The 13,162-nt window shown below is 43.5% G+C and overlaps 1 pseudogene; it reads right to left on the reverse strand.

The window, feature by feature from the left end:
• Positions 1-6,524: 6,524 nt before the first annotated feature.
• LOC121006507 lies at positions 6,525-6,727 on the reverse strand (annotated as a pseudogene).
• Between the last annotated feature and the right edge of the window lie 6,435 nt (positions 6,728-13,162).

Consider the following 13,162-nt stretch of genomic DNA (forward strand, 5'->3'; position numbering starts at 1 on the left):
ATCCCCAGCAAAATGCATACAATGGAGGATGCCCGCGGCGAACCACAAGTACCACAATAGACATCCTACACAAGGTAACAAGTGCGGATGTAATAATTAATATAACAATATAACAAAACAATAACAAACACAGGTGCACTCTGCAGTAATACTAAATCCTCAAACTGATTTTAAAATTGAGAGATTAGTCAACATGTCCTACGGTGTAGAACATGTCTAAGCCCGGACACCGCGACAAGGTTTCTCAAGTAGCCCGGGACCCTACACTCTCCTACCTGAGCCGTATGGGCGATACCAGGAGCCAGTGGGCAAATTACAGGAGCATAAGGCCGACTCACAAACAACTCACCAGTTACCTCCAGCATGTGGCCATGCTTGCAATGGGAGGAGGGAGGAGTCTGTGAGTCCCACTCAAGACTTGCTGATATGTCCCAGGCCTCACAGGTGCACTGGTGAGTTGTTTGTGAGTCGGCCTTATGCTCCTGTAATTTGCCCACTGGCTCCTGGTATCGCCCATACGGCTCAGGTAGGAGAGTGTAGGGTCCCGGGCTACTTGAGAAACCTTGTCGCGGTGTCCGGGCTTAGACATGTTCTACACCGTAGGACATGTTGACTAATCTCTCAATTTTAAAATCAGTTTGAGGATTTAGTATTACTGCAGAGTGCACCTGTTATTGTTTTGTTATATTGTTATATTAATTATTACATCCGCACTTGTTACCTTGTGTAGGATGTCTATTGTGGTACTTGTGGTTCGCCGCGGGCATCCTCCATTGTATGCATTTTGCTGGGGATTGCCATTAGCAACGGGCCACAAGTGCAGGATTTGCTCCCCTATATATATGCACAACTGCATGTGGGTTTGAAGCACCTCCTGCTAATGCCAACCTGTCTTCTTAGTTTGTATATACATATTAGGTATTGCCGCGTCCGTGACAACCTGCTCTATAAAATTACCACATGATCTAACCTGTCAGATGAATAAGAAATAACAAAATAACAAAAAAAAACGTGCCAAAAAATCTATTTCTTGTTACCTTGCCGCACAAAAAAGTGTAATATAGAGCAAGAAAAAAATCATATGTACCCTAAACTAATATCAACAAAACTGCCACCCTATCCCGTAGTTTCTAAAATGGGGTCACTTTTTTGGAGTTTCTACTCTAGGGGTGCATCAGGGGGGCTTCAAATGGGACATGGTGTCAAAAAAAGCAGTCCAGCAAAATCTGCCTTCCAAAAACCGTATGGCATTCCTTTCCTTCTGCACCCTGCCGCGTGCCCGTACAGCGGTTTACGACCACATATGGGGTGTTTCTGTAAACTACAGAATCAGGGCCATAAATAATGAGTTTTGTTTGGCTGTTAACCCTTGCTTTGTAATTGGAAAATCTGCCAAAAAAGTGAAATTTTGAAATTGTATCTCTATTTTCTATTAAATCTTGTGCAACACCTAAAGGGTTAACACAGTTTGTAAAATCAGTTTTGAATACCTTGAGGGTTGTAGTTTCTTAGATGGGGTCACTTTTATGGAGTTTCTACTCTAGGGGTGCATCAGGGGGACTTCAAATGGGACATGATGTCAAAAAACCAGTCCAGCAAAATCTGGCTTCCAAAAACCATACGGCGCACCTTTCCCTCTACGCCCTACTGTGTGCCCGTACAGTAGTTTACGGCCACATATGGGGTGTTTCTGTAAACGGCAGAGTCAGGGCAATAAAGATACAGTCTTGTTTGGCTGTTAACCCTTGCTTTGTTAGTGGAAAAAATGGGTTAAAATGGAAAATTTGGCAAAAAAATGAAATTCTCAAATTTCATCCCCATTTAGCCAATAACTTGTGCAACACCTAAAGGGTTAACGAAGTTTGTAAAATCAGTTTTGAATACCTTGAGGGGTGTAGTTTGTAGAATGGGGTCATTTTGGGCGGTTTCTATTATGTAAGCCTCGCAAAGTGACTTCAGACCTGTAGTGGTCCCTAAAAATTGGGTTTTTGTAAATTTCTGAAAAATTTCAAGATTTGCTTCTAAACTTCTAAGCCTTGTAACATCCCCAAAAAATAAAATATCATTCCCAAAATGCTACAAACATGAAGTAGACATATGGGGAATGTAAAGTCATCACAATTTTTGGGGGTATTACTATGTATTACAGAAGTAGAGAAACTGAAACTTAGAAATTTGCAAATTTTTCAAAATTTTTGGTAAATATGGTATTTTTTTTATGTAAAAAAATTAACTTTTTTGACCCAATTTTAGCAGTGTCATGAAGTACAATATGTGACGAAAAAACAATCTCAGAACGGCCTGGGTAAGTCAAAGCGTTTTAAAGTTATCAGCACTTAAAGTGACACTGGTCAGATTTGAAAAAAATGGCCAAGTCCTTAAGGTGAAATAGGGCTGTCCGTAACAATCTGCTCTATAAAAATATCACTTGACTGAACCCCTCAAGTGAACACTGTAAAAAAAAAAAAAAAAAAACTGTGCTAAAACAACAAATTTTTTGGTCACCTTGCCCCATAAATTGTTATAATTAATAATAAAAAAATCATATGTACCCAAAAATAGTACCAATAAAACTGGCACCTTATTACCTAGTTTCCAAAATGGGGTCACTTTTTGGGAGTTTCTACTGTAAGGGTGCATCAGGGGGGCTTCAAATGGGACATGGCATCTAAAAGCCATGTGGAGTTCCTTTTCTTCTGCGCCCTGCCATGTGCCCATACAGCAGTTTATGACCACATGTGGGGTGTTTCTGTAAACCGCAGAATCTAGGTAATAAATATTGAGTTTTGTTTGGCTGTTAACCATCGATGTGTTAAAGAAGAAATTGGATTAAAATGGAAAATCTTCCAAAAAAGTGAAATTAAAAAATTTGATCTCCATTTTCCTTTAATTCTTGTGGAACGCCTAAAGGGTTAACAAAGTTTGTAAAATCGGTTTTAAGTAACTTGAGGGGTGTAGTTTCTACAATGGGGTCATTTATGGGGGTATCCACTATGTAGGCCCCACAAAGTGACTTCAGACCTGAACTGGTCCTTAAAAAGTGGGTTTTGGCAATTTTCTTAAAAATGTGAAGAATTGCTTCTAAACTTCTAAGCCTTCTAACGTCCTAAAAAAATAAAATGACATTTCCAAAATGATGCCAACATAAAATAGACATATGGGGAATGTTAAGTAATAAATATTTTATGAGGTATCACTTTCTGTTTAAAAAGCAGAGGAATTGAAATTTAGAAAATTGCAAATTTTTCAATATTTTTGGTAAATTTTAGAAAATCATCGCTCATCTGAACAGCCCCATTGAAATGAATGGGTCCGGATTCAGTGCGGGTGCAATGCGTTCACCTACCGCATTGCACCCGCGCGAACGCAGCCTAACTCTTTTTTTCACCCAGTCCCACCATCCTAATACATCCTCAAAACCCTTCTTCTTTCCCTTCCATTCCATATATTCGATTCTAAAACATTCCATCACTCTTCTATCATCAAACAAACCAACATTCAACTTCCAATACCCTTTCCCATATGTACTCTCAACAGCCCCTTCCACACAACATTTCAAACACATATGGTCCGTAAACCAAACATCCTCCTGTGAATACTTAACACACTTAAGATTTTTTGACACAAAGATGAAATCGATCCTTGATTCTATACTCCCTGTCTCAGATTTAAAAGTACAAGGTGGTGGTTTCCCCAACACGACCTCTGCTACATCTAGGAAAGAAAAATCATCAATTAGTTTTTGTAACATATTCCCAGATACATCTTTCTTCTCCCCCTCTAACACACAATTGAAATCACCCATCATAATAGTCTCCATTCTTCCTACCAAAAACACATTCAACTTTTCTAATAACCTCACCCTCTCACCTTTTTTTGTTGATCCATGCACATTTACTATTCTAAACTTCCATTTATTATACTTTATAACTGCCACAATGCACCTCCCTGCTTCCACTACTGTATATGACTCCACACTCATTCTACTATTTTTTTAACAAAATTCCAACCCCCGAATTCCTGTTCTCACATGACCCTGACCATACAGACTCTCCATGCTTCCATTCATCTTTGCTTAATTCTTCTGCAATTCCACACTCCTGTAAACATACAATATCCGCAACTTGATTTTTAAGAAAGGAGACGGACATTTAGGGATACGACATGAAAGCCAACTTTGTCCCCCATACTTGAATTTTTTTGAGGGTATAATTCTCAGTCCCCCACATAGATCTCAGCCTTCTTCTCCTTGAAGGGAGTAACCAAAGCTGAAGCCCTCAGTCCCGAGATCGTCTAAAAAAAGACTCTATCCACTCGGGGACTTGCGTCCTCACTTGACGGGGATTCCATCCTGGGACTCTTCACCAACAAGTCCAGACCAAAATCCTCCATACTTGATGAGGGCCTGGAGAAGTCCCCCTGGCCTCCACCTCCTCCCATCACCTGCACCTCCTCCCCCAGTATATCAGGAGTTTTAGAACAGGAAACCTCCATTCCACCTTCTCCTTGCAAAACAGTGACTTCATCTGGTGGAAGAGTAATGTCTGGAGGAGAAAAATTCATCCCTCCTTCATTAGCTCCTCCCCTCACACCCTCCGCCTCCACACTAGCATCACCAACCTCTCTATCAATAACAGGCGCTTTCTGGGCCTGTCTCTGAAATCTCTCAGGGACCAAAGGCCGCGCTTTAGCGGCATCCGAATAAGACCTAGCCTTCGACCTGGATGGTTTAGAGTTTAAAGGGCAGTCTCGGAAGACATGACCAGTCTGGCCACACACGTTACACACACCAGGGTTCGTGCATGTTCCAGAAAGATGACCTTCTTGATTGCAATTTGAACACCTTAACGGTGTCTCTCTGCATCCCTCCATAGTATGCCCATAAAATTTACATTTCCTGCAAAAAGCAGGGTTACCCAGGAAAAACAAAAATCCTTTATCCCTCCTGATAGAAAAGGACATCGGGGGGTAACACAAACCACCAGGTCTGGCTACATCAGCCTTAAACCTCACAAAAAATTTAAATTTCCCTGACCACAGGGCTTCTGAGTTTAGAACTTTGTGAGCAAACCGAACCATTTCACAGTATCGCCCCAAAAAAACCGAGATGTTCTCGAGAGGAACATATGGGTTGTGCATATAAACCGCCAGAGGGATATCGTCATTATACAGGACGGTAAAGGTAACTCCATCAAGAAATGGGTCATTTACATATCCTTTTAACACGGAAAGTAGGTTATGGCAGGCAGCGGGATTTGTCAACACCAGAGTATAATGACCTCGCTTCGGATCCTGCAAACACAAAATCTCCTCCCGTCTGACAAGCAGCATTTTAAAAAGTACCTCATGCACGATGATTTGCAAGCTGAACTTCTCCCGTTTCTCCTCTGAAATCTCGATTCCAAATCCATTTTTGATCCGATAATCCTCGGTCCCCGCAGAGCGGATAGTGACGTCCTTCGTCCTCCGTCCGTATCCGGTGATCGCCTTCCCAACCTCAGGCCTGGCTGTGTCCGGTCATGCCATGATCGCAGCCAAAAGGCCAAGAAGCGATAACCTGAAAGGGTTCGCAGTACAGGCTGATGGTCCCCAATGCAGAGCACTTCTGAAAGCAATAGACTACAGGCCCCAGACCCAGAAACAGTCCGGGAGGCTTCTTTCTATCACAAACCAGGGAAAACGTGGGTGCGTCCTACGCTCAGAAATCACCAGCATGCTCCTCTTCGTGTTCGCTATCTGCATAGCTCCGCCCACCCACAACTTTTGGCCATGCCTTTTCTTTGCACGCAATTCCTGGTGCCAAAGCATGCCAAGCAGAAAACATGATATGAGGAGTGAATGGAGAAGTAGTAGTGAAAAAAAAAAAAAAAGGGTATGCATTGTTGAGTGTTCCGTCCAGGCCCTTGTGATGTCATCCACTGACCTGACCTTACTTGACCTCTGACATGTGCAGTGTTCCGTCCATTGTCCAGACAAGGTAGGTCCAGCTGCTGCTGCAGATACCTAGGAAGTGCTGGACTACTTTTTAGCCTCCAAGTAATCCAGTTCAAATGATAGATCCACAAGAGGGAGAAACAGGCAAACTTTACTCATTTAATGAAGCAAGGAAAAATGGTTACATCCAGCCAACTTGCTACAAAAGGGTCAATTCCCAGGGACAACTCAGCATCGCAGGTGTTCACTACAGGCCCAAATCAAACCCAAGGTAATGTGCGTGGAGGTCCAAACACTTCATTCGGTGATAAGCCAATTAACCCATCAGTCTTAATTGCATTTAGGGTGTGAGGAGACTGGCTGGCTGGGTTGCTTGGTGCTGGAACAAACCAACAGCTGATGCAATTAGGAGATTGACAGACTAGATGCAGGTATTATATGCAGGAAGCAGCACAGCACTGACTGGGCAGACAGAGGAGAAGCTGAAGTGCAGACTCCTGAGGGAGGCAGGACACACACAACTTTCCACTTGCTTGCTGGAAGGATGCTTGTAATCAAACAATTTCATTCTGTTTTTCATACTGGATTAGAAGGGGTGCACCGGTCCTGGAGGTACTGCAATACCAGGTCAATGCAAGCTCTTTTTCCATCTCCCTGTTCGAAAAATCCATTTAATATATGGTCCCCAGATAGGGGACGTATCAGATATTAAACTGATAAGAACAGATTTTTTTAAGTGGACTATCCCTACGCATGGACGCCATATTTATTAAAAGAATACCAAAACAGATTTTACAATATTACAAAAGGAAAGAGAAATATAAATAATTACAAGAACATGGTAAAAGGAATAAAATCATATATCAGAATTCCATTCGCTTAAAAACCATTTCCTTTCTGCGGTAATATCAGTTTTTTTGTCAATTAAAAAATAAATATGCATCTCACTAAAACAAATACCCAGGACATCATCAACTGTTAAAATATCATGTTTAAAAACAAAAATCCATGCCACAGCCTTTTCAGAGGCTGTTGGGCATTCCAGGGATCCGTATAAAATCATGTTGTAGGTAATGTCTCTTAGGCCTGCCATCTTTTTTATCAGCGGAAGCACCCTTCTCCAACACTCTCTTGCAAACCCGCAGGTCCATAGCAGATGTTCGGTTGTCTCGTCGTCTTGGCACCTTTCTCTTGGGCAGATGACAGACCTTACGTATCCCCTGCGGTACTGGAATGCCCGGCATGGAAGACACTGGTGAACGCAGCTCCAGGCAAAGTCCTTCTGGGAATTAAAAAGATAGGAGGCATTAATATTTTTCCTTATTGATATACATATTTCTTCTCTAAAATTACTTATGTCGCACGTCATCTCCTTTTCTCTTAAATCTTTTATTAACTTTTTACTGTTTTTTAATTCTTCAATACTCTTACTATTTTCTCTTAAATCTTAGTTTTCTGGTAGATTAAAAGCGTAAGGCACGGATAAAACAGTTTTAAACCATTTAAATCTATGCATAAAATAACCAGTTTTAAAACGTATAAAATAAGACCAATAGTGTTTAAAAAGAGCATTAAAACTGTAACTAAGGGGCGGAGCCTGGCGGCTGGCGTGGATGGCTGTGTGAAAGAGCTGCTCCTCCACGTCCTAACATCTACAGCCTTAAAAACAGTGGTGACCAGACCAGAAATGGTCAAATACGGTAGAGACAGGGGACTGGACCCCCCAGACACCCCTCGGTCCCACAAAGGCCAGCAAGATATGCAAAAATTCTTGAAAAAGAGAAGCTATCACTCTCCGGGAGCTGGTGCCAAGATGGAGGCGGAAGCTGAGGACTGCGGCACGACTGAGGAGCAATACCCGGCACCAGTCTCCAAGTCTTTCCTTACTAAAGTGCTCAGCCAAGCGCTGGAAAAAGCGATAAGACCGGGATTTCCCAAGTGGGGCATAGAGTAGAGGCCCTGGAACAGGCGACGATAGATCTGAGTTCGCACGCAAGCGGAGTGGCCGAATGCCTCAATGGCCACGTCGAGAATCTTAACAGAGCCTTCTCGCTGCTAGAGGACCAGGAAAATCGTAGCAGGCGCCGCAACATCCGCATAAAAGGTCTCCCCGAGTCTTGGGCAGCTGAATCGCTATGCAAAGTGGCCTTAGAAATATTCGCCGACATATTAGACCCTGACTCCGCCGCGTCAATAATAATTGAGCGCATTCACAGGGCGCTAAGGCCCCAACCGAAACCAAACGAAAGGCCGAGAGATGTGGTCTGTGGCCTACTGTCCTTCGCAGACACGGCAAAGATCATGGACGCAGCACGTACCAGAGGGCGGATTACTTATGGAGAAGCTGAAATCGGCCTGTATCAGGACATTGCCCCATCGACGCTGGCGAAAAGGCGCATACTGAAGCCCTTGCTAGATTCGCTGAGAGCGAAAAAGATTCCGTATTCCTGGATGTACCACTTCGGTCTCTCTATCAACAAGAATGGGAAACGAATCATCATCCACACCCCAGACGACTTAGACAAGGCATGGGAGCTGATCGGAATAACACCTATCGACATACCTACCTGGCTCCCGGTGACCTACCCGTCGATACTCCCGAACCTGTCACACCTGGAGCCCTGGAGGAAAGCCCATCGCATCAAGCCTGGAAGGCGACTAAACATCTGACGAAGGCCATGGATCTTCCACCCTGAGGACTTTCGCGCCAAGTATGGGTTTAGTATCCAGGGGACATGGGGGGGCTCTAATGGTGATCCTACCATGTCAACATCTTTTCCACTTTGATGCCTATTCAGCACATTTCGATGCTGATAATGTACAAAGGGGAACGGCTGGCCCCTTGACCGCCAGTTATGGGTTATATGGTTGGTACGCACTATACACCGTGAGGCGCATGATAGCAAATGTTTTGTATTAATGTTTCGCTACACTTGTACCATGTTTGATTGTAATCTAAGTTACTAGCTACTCATTGAAAGTTCACAATACTGTACATGCCTTTGTATAGTGGTGTGCGCATGGAGTCTGGACAGGTTTTTGTACCCATGTAAACTCCACATTGTATTCCCTAAAAGACTGCGGGCGAAATGCTAGGTGGACCCGGCACTATGTCTAGACTCCATGCGCCCAACATGCGAATTATCCAGATTATGCGCGACATTCAGCGCAATAGATATAGCCAGCCTAAATAAATCTGCTGTACAGACCTAAATATTGATAATTGTGTAACCAATATCCCTGTCCTACTTGAGAATCCGACCTTAGGAGCTTTAGGGTGACCAGCCCTCTTTTTAATAGGTCTCACACACTGGTACCCAAAAATCAAGTGCTTCCTTTCCCCCCCCCCCCAGTAAGGATTTTACCTCTGAAAAACTGCAGAACAGGTTAAGTTGAAGGTTTGCATAATCCATCCCTGTTCGAGGTGCCTAGTATACTTGCCTTTAACAAACAACTACTTGTCCTACTTCTCCTCAGATTCCCCCCCCCCCCTATCATCTCCAGATTCTCATTCACCCACTTATTTAATGGTCTATACATTCAGAAACACAGAAGAGATAGTTCTCAGCCACTTACACTCAATGTTCCTCAGATTACCCTTAGTCATTGAATATGCTAAAAGATGAGGACTGCAAAATATTAGGCACCCAACGAGAGCAGTATATATAACACACACAATATAGTGGTTCCCCCTAGGGTTCTCCGCGTATCAGGTTTGCTTAATATGGCTTGAACCTCCTATACCCACGTAACGACTAGAAAAAGAACACACTTGAGAGCTGTACTCCTACTCATGGTCCCTGAAATATTTTCCATATGAACCGCAAGCTTTCGTTTCCTCATCCCTCTCGCCCTCTCACTCCTACAGTCCACACCCTTTCTTGCATGATCAAGAAATAGATTAAAAGGTATAAGTCACCAAATGTAGTAGTATACTCTTAGTCTGTGATGTTTGGGTAACACGTCCAGGCTTATTATATAATTAAGTTTACCCCCTAGCTATCTAATTGTACATTGATAGCTTCTGTTGCGATAGTTAATTTACTGGTCTTGAATCCAGTAATTGTTTGATTTGCTGATTTTTGCTCCCCTTATCACTTTTTCTTCCTCTCGTTTTCCACTTCTTTTTCCTTTTTCCTTCCCCAACCTTCCCATCTACCTTTCCTCTTAGTCTCTTCCCTTGGTACCCTTTTCAGACCCATAAAGAGTCTCATAAGGAGTACACGTGGACTCCAATTCTGTTCCAAAAGTAAATAACCTGCCCACAAAGATGACAGATTTAAAGGTCTGAACTTACCTCAGAAACGTAGCCAAGTTATGTTATGGCTCTCAGATAGTGTTTTTACAAGAAACTCACCTGCGTTAGAAGAAAATGCCAAGGTTACCAAAGCGTCCGTTTGCTCATTGGTTCCATAGTGTTCAGCCAGCCTCTGCCTCTAAAGGAGTAGCTATTGCGGTCCATCAATCAATCCAATTCACTGTATTACAGCAACATGCAGATGCGGATGGTCGCCTTCTCATAGTCAAAGGTTTAATAGCAGACCGTAAATTCACTTTAGCTTACTTTTATGTACCAAACAAGTCCCCTGTACAATGGCTCTTACAAGCCCTAGATACACTTAAAATTTTTGCTGAAGGGCAGGTGATCCTAGGAGCTCATTTAAATTTAGTACTAAACCCTGCCATGGATTCATCCTCAGCTAAATCCCGGGTAACGCAAAGGCTTCTTAGTAAACTTCACAAGAAACTCCATGAGTTACGTCTGATTGATGTATGGCGAAGTCTTCTCCTTCTATTCAGTTCCACACGGGACATATCAACGTCTGGATCATGTACTAACCTCTTCATCTCTTCTTCCCTTCTTCAGAACAGCAGAAATCTGTAATATTACTGTATCTGATCATGCTCCTTGTTTGGCGACCTTCTCCCTACCAAAGAGGGATTGGAGCTGGAAGCTGAATGAATCTCTGTTATACAACCAACTCCATACAGACCAGGTCAGGACTCAAATAATAGAGTACTTCGCACTTAACTCCTCCACACACAGCTCGCAACCTATTGTATGGGAAGCCCACAAGGCGTTTGTTAGAGGCTGCTTTATCTCTTGGGGCACTAGAGTCAAAAGAGAACAGCAAAAAGATGTTGATACACTTTTGGCAGATATAGCGACAATTGAGAGGAAGCATAAAGCCTCGCTGCATAATGAGCATCAAAAAACACTGACAGAACTCAGACTTAAACTCCGAAATCTTCTCAGCCATAGAGTAGCAAAACAAATTATCAATTTCCAACATAAGGTTTATGCCCATGGAGATAAAGGCGGAAAGCTGATGTCATCCTTGCTCAAAAACGCCAAGAATGTCACTCACATCTCCTCAATAGGGTTGAGCGGACCCGAACCCGAAAGTTTTTGTAAAAAAGTCCGGGTTCGGTGTTCTACGCTTTCTTGGCGCTTTTTGAAAGGCTGCAAAGCAGCCAATCAACAAGCATCATACTACTTGCCCCAAGAGGCCATCACAGCCATGACTACTATTGGCATGGCTGTGATTGGCCAGTGCAGCATGTGACCCAGCCTCTATTTAAGCTGGAGTCACGTAGCGCCGCACGTCACTCTGCTCTGATCAGTGTAGGGATAAAATGCAGCTGCTGCTGTTAGGGCGAGATTAGGCAGTGATTTACTTACTGAAGTAATCGATATACAGCTGTGTATCATACAACCTCTGCTATTCAATTGCTCACTGTTTTAAGGCTGCCCAGAGCGTTTTTCAGTCACTTTTTTCTGGGGTGATCGGCGGCCATTCTGTGTCTTGTGGTGCGCCAGCACAAGCTGCCACCAAGTCCATTTTTAACCATCAATAGTGTGTTTTTTTTTTGCTATATCCTACATCAGGGGCTTGGCTGTGCTTGCTATTTTATTGAGGGGTAAAATACAATTGCCAAAATAGCAGTACCCTAAATCTGGTGTTTCAGCTGTGGCTAGCCAATTGTAATACTGTCTGCTGTCTGCCGAAGCACAGTTTTTGTTCTGGGTTGAATAAAATTCCCTAAATAATTGTTTTCTGCTGTATCAGGCCAAGTTTAAATCTATCCAAAAAAGGGTATATTACATTGAAGGTGCTGATAGGGTCATCCTCAATAACTTCACACGCTACCGTGCATTTCCAAGTCTAATTCTGTCCGAAAACGTATACCTGTCATCCAGCGCCTAAATAATAGGCCTACAATTTATATTCAGCTAAATCTGTCGTTACTGCTATGCCTGTATTAGTGTAATACGGTACTTAAATAGATAGCCAGATAGTGTTAGGTGCCTGTAAAAATCGGCCTGAATTTGAATTCAATACATTGGGCCAAATAATTTTTTTCTTATTGTGGTGAACGGTAACAATGAGGAAAACATCTAGTAAGGGACGCGGACGCAGACATGGTCGTGGTGGTGTTAATGGACCCTCTGGTGCTGGGGGAGGACGTGGCCGTTCTGCCACAGCCACACATCCTAGTAAACCAACTACCTCAGGTCCCAGTAGCCGCCAGAATTTACAGCGATATTTGGTGGGGCCCAATGCCGTTCTAAGGATAGTAAGGCCTGAGCAGGTCCAGGCATTAGTCAATTGGGTGGCCGACAGTAGATCCAGCACGTTCACATTATCTACAACCCAGTCTTCTGCAGAAAGCGCACAGATGGCGCCTGAAAACCAAGCCCATCAGTCTGTCATATCACCCTCATGCATATCAGGGAAACTGTCTGAGCCTCAAGTTATGCAGCAGTCTCTTATGCTGTTTGAAGACTCTGCTGGCAGGGTTTCCCAAGGGCATCCACCTAGCCCTTCCCCAGCGGTGGAAGACATAGAATGCACTGACGCACAACCACTTATGTTTCCTGATGATGAGGACATGGGTATACCACCTCAGCACGTCTCTGATGATGACTAGTGTTGAGCGAACAGTTCGAGCATAGTTCGGGTCCGTACCGAATTTTGGGGTGTTCGTGACACGGACCCGAACCCGAACTTTTTCGTAAAAGTTCGGGTTCGTCGTTCGGCATGTATTTTGGCGCATTTTGAAAGGCTGCAAAGCAGCCAATCAACATGCATCATACTACTTGCCCTAAGATGCCATCGCAGCCATGCCTACTATTGGCAAGGCTGTGATTGGCCAAGTGCAGCATGTGACTCAGCCTCTTTATAAGCTTGTGCGCACGTCGGGACGTGCTCACTCCCGATGTGAA

This window comes from Bufo bufo, chromosome 6 (genome assembly GCF_905171765.1).
Source record: "Bufo bufo chromosome 6, aBufBuf1.1, whole genome shotgun sequence".
Taxonomy (NCBI): domain Eukaryota; kingdom Metazoa; phylum Chordata; class Amphibia; order Anura; family Bufonidae; genus Bufo; species Bufo bufo.